General features: G+C 36.2%; 1 protein-coding gene across 2 annotated transcripts in view; it reads left to right on the top strand.

Annotated features, from left to right (window-relative positions):
• Positions 1 to 22,412, top strand: part of BMPR1A (bone morphogenetic protein receptor type 1A) — a 140,552-nt gene that overhangs the window by 43,436 nt on the left and 74,704 nt on the right. The window lies entirely within an intron of this gene.

The raw sequence follows: 22,412 nt of genomic DNA, 5'->3' as shown, positions 1-22,412 counted from the left end.
CTTGCCTCCTTGTTGGTTTATTCCCATCAGCACACAATTGGAAGCACAGACTTTGGTAAGAAAGTCATCTCCCACTCTCTGCATAGCCACATGCTTCAGAGACTCAGCTGTCTGCTTGCTCTGCCTCCTCTCCCTCACCGTTCCCTAATTCGCTCCAGTCCCCATTCTAACCGCCAGCACCATTTCATGTATGAAAACCCATTCTGGTCGGTGTCGTGACAGACTTCATGCTGCCAGGTTTTCTGCCCTCCTTCCTCTGCAGTGTCTCAGTGGTGTTTGCGCAGCTGATTCCTCCGAACGTAGCTCCTGCCTGCTGTGATAGGACCCCTCTGCCTCCCCCTCTTTTGGCCTAAGTCCCAAGTGGTGGCTGAGGAACATGCTTAGTTGGCGCTGAGGATGGACTCTTGCTGGTTTAAGCCTTTAGGCCCTGTGTAAATTCATTATATAACTGAGGTTTTATACCATGTAGTGCTGCCTTTGGGGCTAATTTATGAATGGACCAAAGAGGATTTAGGGGGCGCCTGGGTGGCTCAGTGGGTTAAAGCCTCTGCCTTCGGCTTGGATCATGATCTCAGGGTCCTGGGATCGGGCCCCCCATCGGGCTCTCTGTTCAGTGGGGAGCCTGCTTCCTCCTCTCTCTCTTTCTGCCTGCCTCTCTGCCTACTTGTGAGCTCTCTTTCTGTCAAATAAATAAATAAAAATCTTTAAAAAAGGATTTGGAAAGTAAAAATAATGATGCTGAAAAGTCTGAACAACATTAGGAATACTTTCTGGAATACTAGGACTACTACTGTAGATACAAATGCATGACTGACTGTGATGTAAATGGCAGGAGAAGAACCTAGGGATTTGACAGGGGATATCCCATTTAAATAAGTAGGGCTTGTTTTCTTTCTATAGAGTAAACATTTGCTTATAACACAGGCGATTTAACCAGTCAGGGTACAAGTAGCACTCAGACCCCGTGGTACTAGCTTAGGGGAGAAAAACAATTTTTGTAGGTAGTTCTTATTTCTTTATCTAGAATATTAATTTGAAAAGTTGAAATATTAATTTGAAAAGTATCCATTTCAATAACTCAGTACCAACTTAGAAGTTGTTACCTGAATTTTAGGTAATTTTTTATTCCAACTAAAGACCGCAGTCACAGAAATGTGAAAAAAAAAAGGAGGTTAAGTACTTTTTATATTCAGTAACCTCCTGATCATTACAGGAAAAGTCAGTTGTCATATCAGAGTGGAAAATTGTTCTCCTTAAAATGAATTCAAATGCGTAGAATATAATACTGTGATCTTACTGCCCTAACCACAACTCTAAAAGCACACCAGGATTATAATAATGTTGTTGGCTTTATTAAGATTGCTACATAAAACAGGAAAAATTGTATTCAGTAATATCTCCAGTAACAATTTACATCAGCCTTTCCTTTATGGTTTCTAGTTTTGATGTCAAACTTAAGAAATTTGTTCCCCATTGCAATATTATTTTCAAGTTCTTTTATAGCTTCACATTTTACATTTTAACCTTTTATTTATCTAGAATTAATTTTGTTGCATGAGGTAAGGATCCAACTTGAGCTTTTCCACATGGTTAGCAAGTTCTCTCATTACCTTTTACTGATTTGAGATGCCACTTTTATTATATTCTGTATTTCTGGATCTACTCTTGGTTTCCTTTTAATCTGTCTCTTGTAGAATCACACTATTTATATTGGTATAGCTTTCACTATATTTTAGTACTTGGTGAGGCAAATTCTTTTTTTGCAAAAGTGTGGGATATTCCAAAGTTTATTTTTCCAAATGTCTTCAAAGAGTCCTTTTATCTGATTCCTTTCAGAAGCCTGTTAACATGTTTTCATTGATTTGGAGAGAACTGACATTTTGTAGTGTATAGTTTTCTAACGCATACAATGGCATACCTTCTTTTATTAGTCTTTTATGACTTTCAGTAAAATTTTGAAGTATATTTTTAAGTGCCACCGTGAGATTGTTTTTCCATTATATTTTATAAACTCTTCTATTAATATATAAACAGCTTATTAATTGTTGTATGCTTAAACCATTCAACATTTAACTTTTTTTTAAGTTTTAACACTTTTCCTTTTGTCCTTATGGGGATTTAAAAAATCCCCTCTTTAATGATAACTGTTGTTTATGTTAACTGTTTAATGATCTTTAATGATAAAACATTAACTGTTTAATGATCTTTAGTGATAACTTTGTTAAATCAATTTTAGTGTATTGTCCGTTTGGGATTTAGATTATCTTAGAAGCACTTATTATAGGGATAGTACACTGAGTTTGGTTGATTTTTTTATATTGCAGTTTTATTTATTTTTTAAAGATTTTTATTTATGAGAGAGAGATCATGAGCAGCAGGGAAGAGTAGAGGGAGAAGCAGATTCCCCACCGAGCAGGGAACAGGACTGGAGACTTGATCCCAGGACCCCTGGGATCACAACCCGAGCCGAAGGAGCCACGCAGGCACCCTATATCACAAGTTGTAGAGAGCAAGGTTGGTGTTTGATGATTTCTTCAGTCTTTGGTGAACATGTATTTGAGCAAGTATTTGTGTTTTTTAAACATCTTCATTTGGTGAAATACATCTCAGATACCTGAAACCTATTTTGTTTTAGCATAGTATTCTATAGGTGGTTTTATTACTGTTCTAATTCTTTCATTGTTTTTTGTTTGTTTGTTTCAGCTTAGAATAGCAGAAAATTGTTTTCTCATATTTCTGGAGGCTCATATCAAGTTTTGGAATCAAGTTTTTGCCTGGGCCATGCTTTCTCTGAAGGTGCTAGGGAAGGCTCTGTTCCACACCTCTTTCCTTACCTTCTCATAGCCTCAAGCATTCTTGGGGTTGTAAACGGCCATTTTCTCCCTGTCTCTTTTGGATATGCCTGTGTCAGATTTTCCTTCTTTATAGGGATACCAATCACATTGGAGTAGGGCCTACTCTAATGACATCATTTTAATTTGATGACCTCTGCAAAGACATTGTCTCCAAATAAGGTCACATTCTGAGGTACTGAGGCCTAGGACTATAATACATGAACTTACTCATTTTTGTTTTTATTCTGAAGTTCATAATTAGAGAAGATGCAAGAATTGTATTCTTGCCTAGATAAGAATCCCATCTATTCTTACCTAGATTTATCAGTTTTTTACATTTTTCCACATTTGTCTCATTCTCTGGTTCTCTCGCTCTTTCCTTTACCCACCTGCACACACACATTCACACACATGCTCTATTTTTGATGGACTGAGAGAATAACAGTCACATATATCATGGCCTTATACCCTTTCCGCTGTAGTTTCTATTTTCCAGAAACAAGGATATTCTCATATGTAATCACACCTAGGGTATCAAATTCAGAAAATTTAACATTGATACACTACTTTAATCTATATCTCTATTCCTGTTCGTCAGTTGTCTCAACGAAGTCCTTTTTAGAATTTTTTTCCTTCCACAATAGTAGAGGATTGAATGTGGGATCACATATTGTGTTTAGTTTTCATATCTCTTTAATTTGGAGCAGGCCTGTCGTTATTCTAACATTTTTGAAGAATATAAGCCAGTTATTTTATACATATTCCACCATGTGGAGTTATCTGAGACTTTTTCATTTTGGGCTTAGGTGATGCATCTCTGGCCCAAATTCTCCATAAATGATAATGTGTCCTTTCTCAGGGTAACATATTCAGAAACATAATAACCCTTGCCTACTGCCTTGTCAAGATGTCCATTTTCTCCATTAAATAGTTACTATTTCCCTCATCACAACTAATGGTTATGTTTATCTATGGGGAGGTACTTGAAGACCATGCAAATTTCTTGTTTCTCATAAAATTTCTCCATAAAATTCCATTTATTCCCTTATAAAATACTGCTAGTTTCTCAGAATGTGACCTTATTTGGAGAAACTGTCTTTGCAGATGTCATTGAATTAAATGATGCTATTAAAGTGGACCCTAATCCAATGTGATTGGTATCCTTATAAAAAGGGAAATTGAGGGGCACCTGGGTGGCTCAGTCAGTTGTGTCCAACTCTTGATTTCGGCTCAGGTCATGTTGCAGGGTCTTGGAATTGAGCCCTGCGTTGGGCTCTGCACCCAGCAGGTAGTCTCTATCCCTTCCCTTCTCTAAAATAAATAAATCTTTAGGGGCGCCTAGGTAGGTCAGTCGTTAAGCATCCGCCCTCAGCTGAGGTCATGATCCCCGGGTCCTGGGATCAAGCCCTCTTGTCAAGCTCCCTGCTCAGCAGGGAGCCTGCTTCTACCTCTCTCACTCCCCCTGCTTGTATTACCTTTCTCACTGTCTTTCTGTCAAATAAATAAAATCTTTTAAAAAGAAAAATAAATAAATAAATCTTTAAAAAAGGCGGGGGAATTGGAACACAATCATCTAAAGAGATAGGGAGAAAATGGTCATCTCCAGTTATCTCACCGTTAGAGTTAACTGGAAAGAATATATAGGAACCAAGATCTGGGAATTAGGTGTTTTATTGGTACTGGTGTCATTGCTTCTAGTCCCTTTCAGTGAACATATTTAGGGAATACATTTTTAAATTATTAAAAGAATAATTTTAGTTTATACAGATACCTCCAATTCTAATCCAACCCCACAGGATTTTTTTTTCTTTCCCCATACCATATTCTAATTTATTGATTAAGTTTTAAAAATTGATGTATGATTTATGTATATGGCAATATATATATGCATATATATATATAAAGTGAAATGCGCAGGTCTTATCTGTACAGTCCATTCACTTTTGAAAAATGTGCACATTGCTATAACCCACACCCCATCAAGTTATTGATGAATAATTTTTTAAAGACTGTTTTTCATTGTGCGTAATATTCACTAACTTTAAAATACTTGATTCTTGAATGTGCTCATTCACAAATTCATTTTCATGTCAGTTGAACAGGGATAAGCATAAATGATTTTACTGGTATTACATCAGTGAAATAGACAAAAAAAGGTCATATTCTGTGGCTTAATACAAAAATAATTATTTCTCACCTGTCATTTACATTTTATTTTGTTAGAATTGGGCTGCAGAAATATTGACATTTCTTTAAGGATTGTATCACTACATTTTTCTAAATTCCAAATTGTGACGGTGAAGAAAACAAAGTGTGCTTTTCCTTATGAGTGGGTGAAGTACACTGTGGTTTCTGGAGTTTTGCCAAGTGTTTCTTAGAACCCTTCTGTCAATTGGTGGCATTGTCCACAGAAATTTATAACTTGCAACAGCATCCTTTTTCTTTTTTTTTAAACTGGTAGAACAGGAATGGTCAGAGTTGACTAATTTTCAATGAGGAGACATAAATTTGATTTTAAAAGGGTATTTTAAAGTGGAGAATCTGTTTGATTCTTTGAATTAATTTTATAGCTGACTCTGTAAAGTCAGATGGGTAAGATTTTGCAGGACTAGAGAAATGACCAAAAGGAGGTGAGGGGAGAGAATTGGTAAAAATGTAATAATTTTGGTAGAAGAACCAGAAGTGAATAAAAAGCTAGCCTTTTTTCCTACAGGATTCCAAAAACAAATTATCCATTAATTAAATACTAAAAACCTAATTCTCATAGCTTTAGAAATCTGATAGAAGATGTTAGAATAGATGAATTTTCAAAGCATACTTAATGTAAGAAATGAAGGCAGCTCTTAATGCATCCAAGGGTTGTGAAGGTGATGATGATTATATCTGAGAGACTTGACATCTGAATGAAGAAATTGTTTAGATCAGAAGAAGAATGTAGCACAGTTAGTGATACACAAATAGAGGTGATTAATCATAAAAGTAACACAAAAGTTGCCAAATTAATCCACTGAGGAGTTAATTAGAAGTCAGTCTGCTAGTAGAAAACCCACATTTATTATATTTGATAAGGTTTGTATATGAAAAACGTTTGGTTATTAATACTAACAAACTCATCTAATTCTTTCAAAAGTTAAGCTATGTATTCTAGAATGTATTTGATCAATCCTATGGTACATCTATCTGTGTAATCTGCAGGTATTAATATACTATATTCTAACTATTAAGAAAAAAATGATAGCTATTAAATAATAATGATATTTTAGGATGTGTCCTGATTTTACAGTTGTTAAAATGTGAAAAGATGTGTCTTAGGATTGATGAATTATATATTAATAAAATATATTAAGACACTCTAATACACACATACCTTAAATAGTTTTTTTTTAGAACAGTTTTAAGTTCATAGCAAAATTGGGCAGAATATACAGAGAATTTCCATATACCATCCCTTCTTCCATAGCCTCCCCCATTATAAACAGCCCCCACTAGAGTGGCACATTTGTTAAATTCATGAACCTACATTGACACATCATTACCCAAAGTCCATAGTTTACATTAGGGTTTACTCTTGGTGTTATACATTCTGTGTGTTTTGAGAAATGTATGACATATAACTAGCATCATAGTAATATACAGAATACCTTTATTGCCTTTAAACTCTTCTGTGTTCTGCTTATTCATCCTTCCCTACCACCTAATCGTGACAACCTTCAATCTTTTTATTATTTATTTATTTATTTATTTAAAAAAAGATTTTATTTATTCATTTGACAGAGATCACAAGTAGGCAGAGAAGCAGGCAGAGAAAGAGGGGGAACAAGCTCCCTGCGGAGCAGAGAGCCTGATGTGGGGCTCGATCCCAGGACCCTAGAATCATGACCTGAGCTGAAGGCAGAGGATTTAACCCACTGAGCCAGCCAGGTGCCCAACCTTCGATCTTTTTTTTTAAAATATTTTATTTATTTTATTTGACAGACAGAGATTACAAGTAGGCAGAGCGGCAGGCAGAGAGATAGAGAGAGAGAGGAGGAAGCAGGTTCCCTGCTGAGCAGAGAGCCCGATGCGGGACTCGATCCCAGGACCCTGAGATCATGACCTGAGCCGAAGGCAGCGGCTTAACCCACTGAGCCACCCAGGCGCCCCTTAATGACTCCATAGTGTTGCCTTTTCCGAATGCCATATAGTTGGAATCATACAGTATGTAGTCTCTTCAGATATACTTAGTATTATGCATTTAAGTTTTCTCCGTGTCTTTTGATGGCTTGGTAGCTCTTTTCTTTCTAGTGTTCAGTGGTCCATTGTCGGGATGTACCACAGTCTGTTTATCCATTCACCTACCGAAGGACATCTTGGTTGCTTCCACCTTTTGGCAGTTATGAATAAAGCATAAATATTCTTATATAGGTTTTTTGTGGACATAAATTTTTAACTCGTTTGGGATACCAAAGAGCATGATTTCTGGATTGTATGCTAATAGTGGGTTCAGTTTTTTAAGAAACTGTGACACTCTTAACTGTGTGGCTGTATCTGTTTGCATTCCTGTCAATAACAAATGAGAGTTCTTTGCTTCCTATATTTATCAGTGTTTAGTGTTGTCTGTGTCCTGTTATTTTGGCTATTCTAAAAGGTGTTTAGGGACATCTTTCTGATTGTTGTTTTAATTTGCAAATCCCTAATGACATAAGATTTTGAACATCTTTTCATGTGCTTATTTGCCATCTGTACATTTTTTGGGCCATTTTTAAATTGGGTTGTTTGTTTTCTTACTGTTGAATTTTTAACAGTTCTTTATATATTTTAGAAAATAATCCATAGATACATATTTTGCAAAGATTTTCTCTAAGTCTGTAGCTTGTCTTCTCATTTTCTTGACATTGTATTTTATAGAGCGGAAATTCTTAATTTTAATGAAGCACAACTTATCAGGTATTTCTTTACGGGATTGTGCCTGGGATGTTGTATCTAAAAAGTCATTCTCAAATCCCAGGGCATCTAGGTTTTCTCTTATTTTCTAAGAGTCTTATATTTTGCATTTAGGTCTGTCAACCATTTTGAGTTAATTTTTTTAAAATTTTATTTATTTATTGGACACAGAGAGAGAGAGATCACAAGTAGGCAAAGAGGTAGACAGAGAGAAAGAGGGAAGCAGGCTCCCTGTTGAGCAGAGAGCCTTATGTGGGGCTCGATCCCAGGACCCTGAGACCAAGACCTGAGCTGAAGGCAGGGGCTTAACCCACTGAGCCACCCAGGAACCCCCATTTTGAGTTAATTTTTGTGAAGGATAGAAAGGCTTTGTTTAGCTCTTTTCATATGTGGATGTTCAGTTGTTTTAGCACCATTTGCTGAGAAGACAGCTCCCTTGTATGTCTGTTGCTCCTTTGTCAAGTGTCGGTTAAGCATATTTATGTGGGTCTGTTTCATAGCTCTGTATTCTTTTTCATTGATCTATTTGTCTGTTCTTTTTGCAGATACCATCCTTTCTTGATTAGTGTAACTTTGCTGTAAATCTTGACATTTGGTAGCATCAGTCCTCCAACTTTATTCACCTCCTGCAGTATCGTGCTGACTAGCATAGTGTGGAGTCTGCTTGAGATCCTCTCCATATAAACTTTAGAATCAGTTTGTCAAGATCCACAAAATAATTTCCTGGATTTTGGCTGGGGTTGTATTGACTCTATATATCATAGGAGGGAAGAACCGACATCTTGACAATATTGAGTCTACTGGTTCATGAATATGGATTATCTTGCAATTTATTTAGTTCTTTGATTTTTTTCATTTAGAGTTTTATAATTTTCCTCATATAGATCCTTTACATATTTCATTAGATTTGTACCTGAGTATTTCATTTTGGAGGGATGCTAATGTAAATTATATGTTTTTAATTTCAAATTCCACCTGTTCATTGCTGATCTATATGACAATAGTTGACTTTTGTATATTAATCTTGTATCTTGAAACTTTGCTGTAATCACTTACTAGTCTAGGAGTTTTTGTCTTTTTTTTTCTTTTTGGATTTTCTACATAGACAGTCATGTCATCTGTGAACAAAGACAGTTGTATTTATTCTTTTCTAGCCTATGTACCTTTTATTTCTTTTCTTATTTCATTGGTTAGGACTTGCAGTATGAGGAGGAGTGGTGAGAGAAGGTATCGTTGTCTTGTTCCTGATCTTAGTGGGAAAGCTTTGAGAGTCTCGCCATTAAGTGTGCAGTTAGTTAACTACATGTAGGTTTTTGTCGATTTTTTTTTTTTATCAAATTGAGGAACTTCCTTTCTATTCCTAGTTTGCTGAGAATTTTTATCATGAGTAGAATTTGAATATTGTCAGATACTTTTTCTGCATCTAATGATATGATCTTGTGATTTTTCTTTAGTCTCTTGATGTGATGGTTGTATTAATTGATTTTTCAAATATTGAGCCAGCCTTGTATACCTAGGATAAATCCCATGTGGTTATGGTATATAATTCTTTTTATACATTGTTGGATAATATTTTGTTCAGGACTTTTGTATATATGTTTATGAGCAATATTAGTTTAGTTTTCTTGTAATGTCTTGGTTTTGGTATTGGACTAATGCTGGCCTATAGCCTGAATTAGGAAGTATTCCCTCTGCTTCTGTCTTCTAGATAAGATTATAGAGAGTTGGTAAAATATCTTCCTATTTGCTAGAATTCACCAGAGAGCTTATCAGAACCTGGTGCTCTCTGTCTTAAAAGTTATTAATTATGGGGCACCTGGGTGGCTCAGTGGGTTAGGCTGCTGCCTTCGGCTCAGGTCATGATCTCAGGGTCCTGGGATCAAGTCCCGCATCGGGCTCTCTGCTCAGCAGGGAGCCTGCTTCCCTCTCTCTCTCTCTCTCTGCCTGCCTCTCCATCTACTTGTGATTTCTCTCTGTCAAATAAATACATAAAATCTTTAAAATGCAAACTATTAAAAAAAGTTATTAATTATGATTTAATTTCTCTAGTAGATACAGACCTATTCAAATTGCCTATTTCTTCATTTGTTGAGGGTTTTTTTTTTAGTTTTGACACATTGTATCTTCCAAGGAATTGGTCTGTTTCTTCTAAGTTACCTAATTTGTGGGCACATAGACATTGGTGGTATTCCCTGATTATTCTTTTGATGACTGTGGGACCTGTAGTGATAGCCCCTCTTTCATTTCTTCTTCTTCTTCTTCTTCTTTTTTTTTTTTGAAATACTTTAAGATATATTTTTAAAAGATTTTTATTGGGGCATCTAGGTGGCTCAGTGGGTTAGGGCCTCTGCCTTTGGCTTGGGTCGTGATCCCGGGGTCCTTGGATTGAGCCCCGCTTTAGGCTCTCTGCTCAGCGGGAAGCCTGCTTCCCTTCCTCTCTCTCTCTGCCTGCCTCTCTGCCTGCTTGTGATCTCTCTCAGTCAAATAAAAAAAAAATCTTAAAAGATTTTTATTTATTTGAGAGAGAGATAAAGAGTGCATGCATGAATTGGGGTAGGAACAGAGGGAGAGGGACAAGCAGACTCCACGCTGAGCATAAAGGCTGATGCAGGTCTTTATCTCATGACCCTGAGATCATAACCTGAGCCAAAATCAAGAGTTGGACACCCAGCCACCTGAGCACAGGCACCTCTTTGACTTCTGATACTAGTAATTTGTGCCATTTCTCTTATCAGTTTTATCTGATATTTCAAAAAATGAGCTTTTGGCTTCATTGATTTTTTTTTTCTGTTGATTTCCTTCTTCAGTTGCATTGTTTTCTGCTCTAATTTTAATTTTTTTCTTTTCTTTTGCTTCCTTTGGATTTAACTTGCTATTCTTCCTCTGTTTTTTGGGGGGGGGCGGGGAGTGGCAGCTTATGTTATGTTTTTGATTTTAGATCTTCCTTTCTAATATATGCATTCAGTGCTACCATTTTTCCTCTAAGTACTGCTTTCATTGTATCCTGCACATTTTGAAAAGTTGTATTTACATTTTCCTTTAGTTCAAAATTATTTCTGCATTTCTCTTGAGATTTATTCTTTGGCCTGTTTATAATTTAGAAGTACATTGTTTAATCTCCAGATATTTTGGAATATTCCAGCTCTCTTTCTGTTTGTTTGTTTTTTTTTTCCCCCCCTAGTTTGATTTCATTGTAGGCTGAGAAGAGACATTATATGAATTCTCATCTTTTAAGTTTGCTAATGTATGGCCTTATGGCCCAGAATGTGTGGTCTAGGTTGGTGAATGTTCCATGTGAGCTTGAGAATCATATGTATTCTGCCGTTGTTGGATGAAGTAGTTGATAGATATCAATTATATTCAGCTTATTGATAGTGCTTTTGAGTTCAACTACATTCTTACTGTCTTTTCTGCCTGCTGTATCTGTCCATTTCTGATATAGTGGTCTTGAGGTCTTCAGCTGTAATAGTAGATTCATCTGTTTTCCTGTGCAATTCTATCAGTTTTTATTTTTGTTTTTTTGTTTTTATTTATTTTGTTTTTGTTTATCAGGTTTATTTTGATGTATCATTGTTAGGTGCATACACATTAAGAATTGTTTTCTTGGAGAATTGATTCCTTTATCATTATGTAATTCTCCTGTTTATCTCTGTTAACTCTCCTTGTTCTGAAGTCTATTGTTTCTGAAATTAATATAGTTACTCTTTCTTTTTTCTTTTTTTAAAAGATTTTATTTGTCAGAGAAAGCACAAGCAGGAGGAGCTGCAGGAAGAGGGAGAAGCAGACTCCCCACTGAGCATAGAGCCTGATGTGGAACTCAATTCCAGGATCCCAGGATCATGACCCTAACTGAAGACAGATGCTCAACTGATTAAGCCACCCAGGCATTCTGTAGTCCCACTTTCTTCTAATTAGTGTTAGCATGGTGTATCTTTTCCATCCATTTACTTTCTCTTTTTTAAGATTTTAAAAAAATATTTAATTTATTTATTTGACAGAGATCACAAAGAGGCAGAGAGGCAGGCAGAGCTCTCTCAGCGGGGGAAGCAGGCTCCCCGCTGAGCAGGGAGCCGGATATGGGGCCCAATCCCAGGATCCTGAGATCATGACCCGAGCCAAAGGCAGAGGCTTTAACCCACCAAGCCACCCAGGCACCTCTAAGATTTTTTCTTCTAAGATAAGCTTTTAAAGATTTTTTACAAGATTTTTTTAGGAGATTCTTTTTAAGGTATTTTGAAGATTTTTTTAAAGAGAGTGCAGTGGGGAGGGGCAGAGGAAGAGGGAAAGAGACACTCAAGCAGACTCCACACTAAGCATGGAGCCCAATGTGGGACTCAATCTCACAACTCTGAGATCTGACCTGAGCTGAAACCTAAGAGTTGGTTGCTCAATGGACTGTGCCACCCAGCACCCCTCCATCATTTACTTTTAGTATACATATGCCTTTTTATTGATCTGTAATTATCTGTGTCTAATCTATATATTTGTCTGTATATTTTGGCTCAGATCATGATCTAGAGAGAAATTGAGCCCTGCATTATGAGATTAAGCCCTGCTTTGGGCTCTGTGCACAGTGTGGAGTCTGCTTGAGATCCTCTCCCTCTTCCCCTCCCCCTGCTCGTGTGCATTCTCTGTCTCTCTCTTTAAAATAAAGTCTTTTAAAAAAATGGTTTTCTTGTAGACCATAAAATAAAACAATTGTTTTATTTTTTCTGATACTCTCTTTTGTGTATTTTAGCTATTGATATTAAAGTGACATTTATGTAATTTGATTAACATTTACCATATTTTTGTTACTGCTTTCTATTCATTGCCCACATTCTTTGTTCCTATTTTTGTCTCACTCTTTTTTATCTTTTTTTAAAATTTATTATTGAAGTATAGTTGAGATACAGTGTTATAGTAGTTTCAGGTATACAACATACTGATTTGACAATTCTATACATTACTTATTGCTCCCTGTGGTAAGTGTAACCACCACCTGTCACCATACAACATTATTACAATATTATTTACTATATTCCCTATGCTGTACTTTTAATCTACATGACTTACTTATTTTATAACTGGAAGTTTTTACCTCTTAATCCCCTTCACTTATTTTACCCATTCCCCCACCTCCCTGCCTTCTGGCAACCACCAGTTAACAAACTCTGTATTTCTGAGTCTGTTTCTGGTTTTTGTTTGTTTTGTTTTTTTAGATTCCACAGATAATTAAAGTCATGTAGTATTTGTCTTTCCCTGATATTACATTTAGCATAATAACCTCTAGATCCATCCATGTTGTCACAAATGTCAAGACCTCATTTTTCTTTTATGGCTGAGTAATATTCCATTGTATATACATATACAATATATCTTCTTTATCCATTCATCTATTGATGGACACTTGACTTCCTTCCATACCTTGGCTGTTTTAAATAATGGTATAATAAACATAAGGTTGCATTTATCTTTCAAATTAGTGTGTTCATCATTTTGGGGTAGATAACCCAGTAGTGGAATTCCTAGGGCATATGGTATTTCTCTTTTTAATTTTTTGAGGACTCTCTATACTGTTTTCTACACTGGTTGCACCAATACATAGTGCCACCAGGTGTGCACGAGGGTTCTGTTTTCTCTACTTTTTTTGCCAACATTTGTTATTTCTTGTGATTTTGATAATAGCCATTCTTGCTGGTATGAGGTGGTATCTCGTTGTGCTTTTGATTTACAGTTTTCTGATGATTAGTGATATGGGGCTATTTATGTGTCTCTTGGTGATCTGTATGTCTTCTTTGGAAAAATGTCCATTCGGAACCTCTGCCCATTTCTTAATTGGATTAACTTTTGGTGTTAACTTGTGTAACTACTTCATATATTTTGAATCTTAACCCTTATTGGATGTATCATTTGCAAATATCTTCTCCCATTCAGTAGAGATGGCTTTTTGTTTTGTTGATTGTTTCCTTTACTTTGTGTAAAGGTTTTTTATTTTAGTTTAGTTGCAATACCTTATTTTTGCTTTTGTTATCCTTGCCTGAGGAGGCATATCCATAAATATGTTGCTAAGACCAATGTCCAAGAGATTACTGCCTATGTTTTTTCTTTTAAGAGTTTTATGGTTTCAGGTCTCATACTTAGGTTTTTCTTTGTGGTTTTAATTTGAGCACTTATTATTTCATTTTCTCTCCTTTCTTACTGTATCTGTTATACTTTTTTTGTTTTAACTTTTTTGAGTGGTTTCCCTGGAGTTTTTAATGTGCATTTCCAGTTAATCCAAGACTATTTCAAATAACATTGTTCTCTTTTACAGATAGTGTAGGTACCTTCCAATAGCAAAATATAATCCAAATTCTTCCCTTCTGTCTTCTGTGTCACTGCTTTTATTCATTTCATTTTTGTATAGCATATATACATATATATGCATATATGTATATATATGTGAGCATACATAATTGAATGTGTTGTCACTATTTTGAATAACTTGTTATCTATTAGATCAATTAAGAATAAGAGAAGTTTTAAATTTTACCTGCACTTATTCCTTCTCTAGTAGTCTTGCTTTCTGGGTTTTGGAACTATATCATTTTCCTTCTCTCTAAAGAAGTCCTTTTTAACATTATCTGCAAGGGAGGTCTGCTGACAACAGATTGCCTCACTTTTGTACATCTGGTAAAATCTCCATTTCTCTTTCACTTGTGAAGAATAATTCACAGGCTGTAGAATTCAAGGTTGGTGGTTTGTTTGTTTGTTTGTTTGTCTTAAGTAGACTCCATGCCCCGCATGGATCCCAGTGCAGGCCTTGAACTCAGAACTCTGAGATCAAGACCGGAGCTGATATCAAGATTCAGATGCTTAACTGAGTGAGCCACCCAGGTGTTCCAGTGGTTTTTCTGTTTTGACATTTTAAGTGTTTCATTCTGGGACACCTGGGTGGTGTAGTTACTTAAGCGACGACTCCTAGTTTCAGCTCAGGTCATAATCTTAAGGTTGTGAGATTGAGCCCTCTGTGGAGCTCTACACTCACTTTGGAGTCTGTTTAAGACTCTTTCTTCCTTTCCTTCTGCCCTCACCCCCTGAAGGTGCATGTGCACATATTCTCTCTCTCATAAATAAATACATAAAATATTTTTTTAAAAAATAAATGTTTCATTTTGTTCTCTTCTTGTTTGCATGGTTTCTGAGAAATTGGATATAATTTTGCTCCTAAATGGATAAAGTGGGTTTTTTTTTCCTATATCTTCTTTCAAGTTTTTCTTTCTTTATCTTTGTTTTTAGCTATCTAGGTATAGTTTTTTGGGGCACTTAACCTGCTTGCTGTTCTCTGTTTGACATTAATTTGGAAAAATTTTCAGTCTTTAGTGTTTCAGATATTCTTTTTTCTGTTCCCTTTTTTTTTTTTTTTTGGTCTTTTTTATATTCCTGTGTGTTACACTTTTTGTAGTTGTCCACAGTGCTTTGATATTCTGTCCTTTTAAAAATCTTTTTCAGGGGTGCCTGGGTAGCTCAGTTGGTTGAACATCCAACTCTTGGTTTCAGCTCAGATCATGATCTCAAGGTTGTGAGATCAAACTCTGCATTGGGTTCTGTGCTCAGTGCAGAGTCCGCTTCAGATTCTCTCTCTCCTTCTCACTCTCTCAAATAAATAAATAAATGAAATCTTAAAAAAATAAAAAATCTTTTTCAGTCTTTCTTGGTTTGCTTTTCACTTTTGGAGATTATTACTGTGATACATCCTCAAGGTCAGATTTTTTTCCTTAGTCATTAGTTTACCAATACGCCCATCAAAGACACTCTTCCATTTTTGTTACATATTTTATTTTGCTTCTTTCTTAGAATAGCCATCTCTCTGGCTTTATAATGTATCTGTTCTTGCATACTGGCTACTTTGCCCATCAGAGTCTATAGCATATTAATTGTGGTTGTTTTAAATTCCCAATCTAATAATTCTGTTATCTCTGCCATATTGGAGTCTGGTTTTGATGCCTTTGCTATGTTTCTTCAAGCTGGTTTTTGCCTTTTAGTATGCCTTGTAATTTTTTCTTGCTGACTATACATGACGTACTGGGTAAAAGAAACTGCTGTAAATAGACCTTTATTAACGTGGTGTTAAGGTACTGGGGGGAATCTATAGTCTTCTGAGGTCTCATTTTTTTAGGGAGACTGTATCTCTGAATTGTGAATTTAATAAGTGCTTCTTAGTTGTTTTCTCCCTCTCCAATGGAGGATTAGCCAGGGTTAGAGTTTGGAATATCCCTTAACCTAAGCTTGTTAGGCTTTGAAAGAACCCCCATAATTTAGGTTCTGTTAAAATAGTTTTTCTTGAAAAGGCAGGCCTTAAGAACAACGGAGTGCTCCTGGGGTACCTGGCTGGCTCAGTCAGTGGAACATTTGACTCTTAATCTCTGGATCATGAGTTCAAACCCCATGAAGGGTGTGGAGCCTACTTAAGGGGGGGAAAAAAAAAAGAACAATACTCTGATGTATTTCAGAATGGTACCTTTCCCCCTCTTTCTGGCAGAATGACATGGGGATTTTTCTCACTAAGATGGCCTGGTAGAGCTCCTGAAGTTTAAACTCATAAAGTGCGGTGGTCCCTTTATGACTGGATCCCTTATAATAGTTTTTAACATATTGAAATGGCTCCCTATCTTCTCTGAAGGTGATTGATTTCTCTTCTCTTCATTTCTCTCTTTCTGCCTCTTCCACTTTCTCCTCCTCCTTCTTCCTTCTTCTCTTTTTTTCTCCTTTACCATGGATTTAAACACATTCATTGGGATTCAGTCTGTTGCAATTCTTACAGTTGCTGAAGCTCACACTACCCCGTCTTTGGCCATGAGGAGTCTCTTCAGGTTGGCTCCTGAGTCTTTTTGACATCACTCAAACAGTTGTTGATTTGTTTTTTTTTATTGCCTTATAAAACTAGATGATATTCCAAGAACATCTTGCAAACTTACTGTCTCAACCATGAACTATTTCCATGAAGTCTGGTTTCTTTCATTGGGCAGTAGTATTTCAAAACTATGATCTGGATTCATTGGATGCTCATTGCTACTGCTTGGTCTTTGTTTCTAGGTCTTTCCAGTGAATAGTGAAATACAGATTGGGAATCATGGTTTTCAAGCATATAGGAATATTCCATAATTACTCATTTATCATAATATATCTGACAGTTTCACAATAGCAAAACTAATATATCTGTTACCAATATTACTGAAAAGAATAAACATTTTTTAATATGTTCTTCATTTATTGGTGATTATGCTCTCTATATCATCAGGTCGTATTGCCATTATGTACTATCTTTCTTTTCATCATCTTCTATTCTACAAGTTATTATTTAATGCTTGTCTCCAATTGTGTCAATATTCCTCTAATCATATTGGCTCTTTGAAGCTTATTCTCTAGTAGATTTCTCTGGAAAAACTCATGAGAACATTATTCTGAGTTTTTTCATGATGGTAATGTGTATTGTTTATGCTTGAACATTAGTTTTACCAGCTGTAAACTTCTTGGCTTTTATTTTATTTCCTTGAGTGTCTTTTTTTCCCCCTGGGTTAAAGTGTTGCTTTGTAAAATCTGTTGATAAAATTCTTAAGTTACTTGATGTTTTGGCCCAGATGCTCAAATAGTTTTTTTTTTTAAGTTCTGTAATTTTACTATAATATCTCTTGGTATTATTTTGTGTCCATATCCTCAAGTATGCATTGTATGCCTTCAACATACAGTTTTAAATCTTATTTTAGGAAAGTTTTCTTGAATTGTTTTTTAGTGTTTTTTTTTTTAAATGTTTTTAGTTTTCACTTCTTTTTCTTGGGTTTTCTTCAGTGATTACTGTTTTATATAAAAGAACAGTTTTTGTCACTTTTCCTAGAATCCTTTTATTTCTCATTAAATTTTTTTGGTATTTCCTATTTTAGGATTAAACTTCTTTTCACATTACCTATCGTGTTAATTTACTCTTGTGCTCCTTTGCTTTTAGTCTTTATGAAATAGAATTTTAAAAAATTCTTTTTTGAGTTATGTTCTTACTTTTCTGAGTTTTTCCAGTTCTGATGTTGCTTTTCATGCCTTATGTAATTTACTTAATGCTTCTAGCTTTTTATTTTTTTTATTTTTATTTTTTAAAGATTATTTATTTATTTATTTGACAGACAGAGATCACAAGTAGGCAGAGAGGCAGGCAGAGAGAGAGAGAGAGAGGAGGAAGCAGGCTCCCCGCCGAGCAGAGAGCCCGATGCGGGACTCGATCCCAGGACTCTGAGATCATGACCCGAGCCGAAGGCAGAGGATCAACCCACTGAGCCACCCAGGCGCCCCAATGCTTCTAGCTTTTTAGATTATAGTTATTATCAGTTTTGTGTTGCTGCTTTTCTGGTTTGCTTTAATTGTGTAAAAAGATGTTTTTTAGCCTTATAATAACGTGCATGAGATTTGAATCTGGAAACTGTCTCTTGGGTCATTGGAAAGCATCTTGAACTTGACAGAATTGCTTTTGATTATGTTTGGCCGATCCTAGTTCTGTCACTGTCCCTTACTCCTTGAGGCTTCTCTTTCCATTGTTTCAGCTATACCTTTTCTGTTCGATTTTGTATTTATTCCCAGCAGTTTCTTCTAGACCTTCCTGGACTTAGTACCCTAGCAGAAGTTGGGTGTTTGATTGCCTTGAGAAATTATGCCAGTGAGACTCCAGATTTGGAGAAACTACAGAAGAGCACATTATAAATGGGAAGTCTACTTTCTGGATTATGAGCTATGTCCTTACTTTCTTTCCCATGTTCCTTTCCTTACCTATTTGTAGAACACTGGCAGTCAGAGGAGACTGGAGGACTCTTTTCTAAGAAACTGAATGACCAAAGAGAGCAACAGAGCCTTACATTTGAAGGTTTCCATATGTGCACAAGCAGGTGATGGCCCAGTTACACTACGGTGAAGCCCACTAGTTAACAAACCCCTCCTTAGACACAGTGTTGTCCAGTCAGTGTCTCTGTGTTTCACTCTTACATGAGGAGTACTCGATTGCTACTTATTTTTTAAAAGTTGCTTTAGAAAGCTATTTGTACAAGAAATACCATGTTTCATTATGCTCTACCTGTTTAGGGAAAACTTTTCAATTATACAAAGTTTATACATATATAAAAAATAATATGCAGAGATCTTTGCAACTTGATTTTCCCTAGAAAACTACCTTCTTACGGTCAAATTTAAAATTTGTGCTTGAGCTCTGATTCTTCTTTAGACGATTCATGTCATCTAGAAGTGATAGCACATCAGCTTCATAGAATATTACAGTGGTGGTTATCCTAGGAATTCCTAATAGGGGAATAATCTCCAGGCATACCATGGATTCTCTTGTGTTTGAGTGGTGCAGCTTCATGTGCATGCTAACTGTTGGGAAGAAGGGATTTTCCCAGCTTCCTGCAGTGGTTTCTGTTATGGTCATGTGATTGTTAGATCGTTATTGCTAGGTCTGGCAAATTAGTGAACCCAGTAGCTTTTCAGTGTTTTGCGCCCTACACCATACCTCTCTTCCTTTTTTTTTTTTTAAAGATTTTTATTTATTTGTCAGAGACGGAGAGAGAGTGAGCGAGCACAGACAGACAGAGAGGCAGGCAGAGGCAGAGGGAGAAGCAGGCTCCCTGCCGAGCAAGGAGCCCGATGTGGGACTCGATCCCAGGACTCTGGGATCATGACCTGAGCCGAAGGCAGCTGCTTAACCAACTGAGCCACCCAGGCGTCCCCATACCTCTCTTCCTATGCCTAATCTCCACCGTCTCAGTTTTGGAAGATGACTTCATTTTATATTTTCTAGAGAAGTTTGGGGTGCCAAATATAAGTTCGATTTCTTTTCTTTATCTCAGAGATCTCTTTTTATGAGTTTTTTTCCTTCTCTTTCTTCTATTTCACAAGTAGTGTTTCCCTTTTTCTAAGGCTAAGTCTTTATCTTCTTAGCCCTTCCTCTCCTTGTCTCTCTTGACATCCTTGACAGACTATTTCCAGTTCAATTACAACCCTGATCAAATTCCCCTCAAATTAAAAACAAACCAGCAAGATCTTCCCTTGATACTGCTGTTACTTCAAGGCTATATGCCATTCTTTTCAACCTCCAAACCTCTCAAAATGTCAGTCTGTACCTGAATAGTACCTTTCTTCTTTTTTAAAAAACCTTCCATTGTCATTGAATTTGTCTGTGACCCATTTAGCAAATTTAGCAGCTTCTTCTGTATTTTATTACTTGTCCTTTCTGCAGTATGTGGAGTTGTCACTATCTTTCTATCTTTTTTTTTTAAACTTCACTTAAATTTGCCTTGCAGTACAAAATGTGGGAAATGCAGGAAAGTATAAAGGAGATAATAATCCATTGTAATACCACCTTTCAGAGATGACCAGTATTAAATTTGGGGCTATATCTGTTCCATCTTTTTTTAAAATGCATTAAACAAAAGCAGGTTCATACTGTATTTTTTTTTTTAATTTTATTTATTTATTTATTTTAGAGAGGAAGTGTGTGGTGAACGGAAGACGGGGAGGGAGAGGAAAAGGGAGAGAATCCCAAGCAGACTCTGTGCTGATCAAGGAGCCCAAGGTGGGGCTCTGTCTCATGACCCTGAGATCATAACCTGAGCTAAAACCGAAAGTCAGATGCTTAACTGACTGAGCCACCCAGGTGCCCCTGTATCTTTTTTTTTTTGATATATGATTTATATTTCTATTTTAATATATTGTGAGTATATTTTTAAGTACTTACTCTTCTGCAGTATGAATAGTGGCCATACAAACTGGCCATACAACTGCCCAGGTTGTAATCCTGGCTCCTAGTCCTCACTAGCTGTGTGGCCTTGAGCAGAATACTACTCTGGGTTTCAATTTCCTCATCTAGAAAACGAAGGTAGCATTTTTTTCTAATACCTAGGGTTGTTGTAAGTAATAAATGAGATATACATAAAAAATAATTCTTGGCAATAAATGTTAGCTATCATTACTATAAAATATGAATGTATTATATTTTACTTAGATTATTTCTATTCTGTTTTGTTATCATTAAGAATGTTGTAAGACCATCCATATAGTCAAATACACATCACAATTCTTGGTAGATTTTTACTGGTAAAACATAAAAATCTCTCAGTGAAATTAATATACTTATCATGCAGTTGACTCATTTAAAATGTACGCATCAGTGGTATTTAATACATTCACAAATATGTGTAACCATCACCACAGTCATTTAGAGCATTTTCATCCCCTCAAAGTGAAACCTCACGCCCTTTAGTTATCAACTCCCTTCCATAATTTTATTATTTTAATATAGTATTTTATATTTATTCTGTTGTTATTTCATGGCCAGTTGGTCGAGGATTTGGAAAGAGGAAATACAGTAGTCCCCCCCAATCCACAATTTCACTTTTTGCACTTTCAGTGACCTTTGGTAAACTGAGGTTGGGAAGCAGATGTCAGGGCAGTAGCCTAACACTATATCACACTTAGAATGTATTTACTTGGCACTGTTCTAAGTGCTCTACCTACATTAATTCCTTTGATCTTCACCTTTCAGACACATGCAGTTATTGTCCCTATTTTACAGATTCATACAGATGAATCAGATGAGCATAAGCAACTTTGGGTCAAAGTTATAATAGGTAAAATGGTGGAACCAGGATTCTAACCTTGGTACTCAGTCTGACTGCGGAGGACATGCTCCTAAACCCGTATTCTTCTCTTAATCCTCTCCTTCTAGAAGAATGGTAGGTGGATTTCAAATATCTTGACATCTTAGCTGTTCTATATTTAGAAGAACTATGAGGTCTTCAGTGCTTGATTGGAAAGAGAACTAAAATAAATATTGATGTCTGCCTCAGATGACGTGAGCTTCAGGTGGCTGTGTATTTATCATCTGGAGCAGGCCGCACATTGATTATCCTGCTCCACCACTCTAGAATCCAGGCCTCAGATGGGACAATGGCCAGGCACAGTGCGCCTTCCCTGGGCCCCTGATAGAATGCCCATTTTAACCTGCACCCCTCCCTCCTTGCATACTATGAAACCCTGCCAGTCTTTGGAAGGCTAATTTAAATTTGGCCCCCAGTGATCTCTCCTGTGCTGTGAAGCAGCAGTCTTTGATACTTCTCAGATAATTATGTATAGTGGTATGACAATATTTGTATTGTCATCTTGGTACTGTTGTTTAAGCTTTAATATATTTATATAATATATATGTTTATATTAATGTATTAATATGTTTATATTAATATATTTATGGCATAACTCCTGAAGTTGATTAAGTGTTACTTTCCAGAAGGGAACTGTGTCTTAAATGTTTTAAAATATACTGTAGTGCCCTAAGGAGTATTACCAAGTGATCTTTTTTCCTTTCTCTTTCATTCTCTCTTGCCTGTTGATAATAGAGCTATTCTCTGCAATTTAAACATCTAACCTCACAAATATAGCCCAAAGTGCACATGACATTTTTGCAGAAAGTGTTTAGTCCGTGGTCACGCTGTTGGATTATGTATATTATATTGGGATAGGTGCTTCTAATTGTCTGTCTGAAAATCTTCAAAACCTGTTGTTGCTTCTTTTTGAAATCTTACTTGATTGCCTTGGTTGTTGCTCATCCTGCTTATAAGCTCCTCCCTCACATGTGTGACTCACCAGTTTAAAAGACGGTGCTGT

This window comes from Mustela lutreola, chromosome 4 (genome assembly GCF_030435805.1).
Source record: "Mustela lutreola isolate mMusLut2 chromosome 4, mMusLut2.pri, whole genome shotgun sequence".
Taxonomy (NCBI): domain Eukaryota; kingdom Metazoa; phylum Chordata; class Mammalia; order Carnivora; family Mustelidae; genus Mustela; species Mustela lutreola.
The sequence above is the reverse complement of the archived record's forward strand: the minus strand, read 5'-3'. Positions and strand labels throughout refer to the sequence as shown.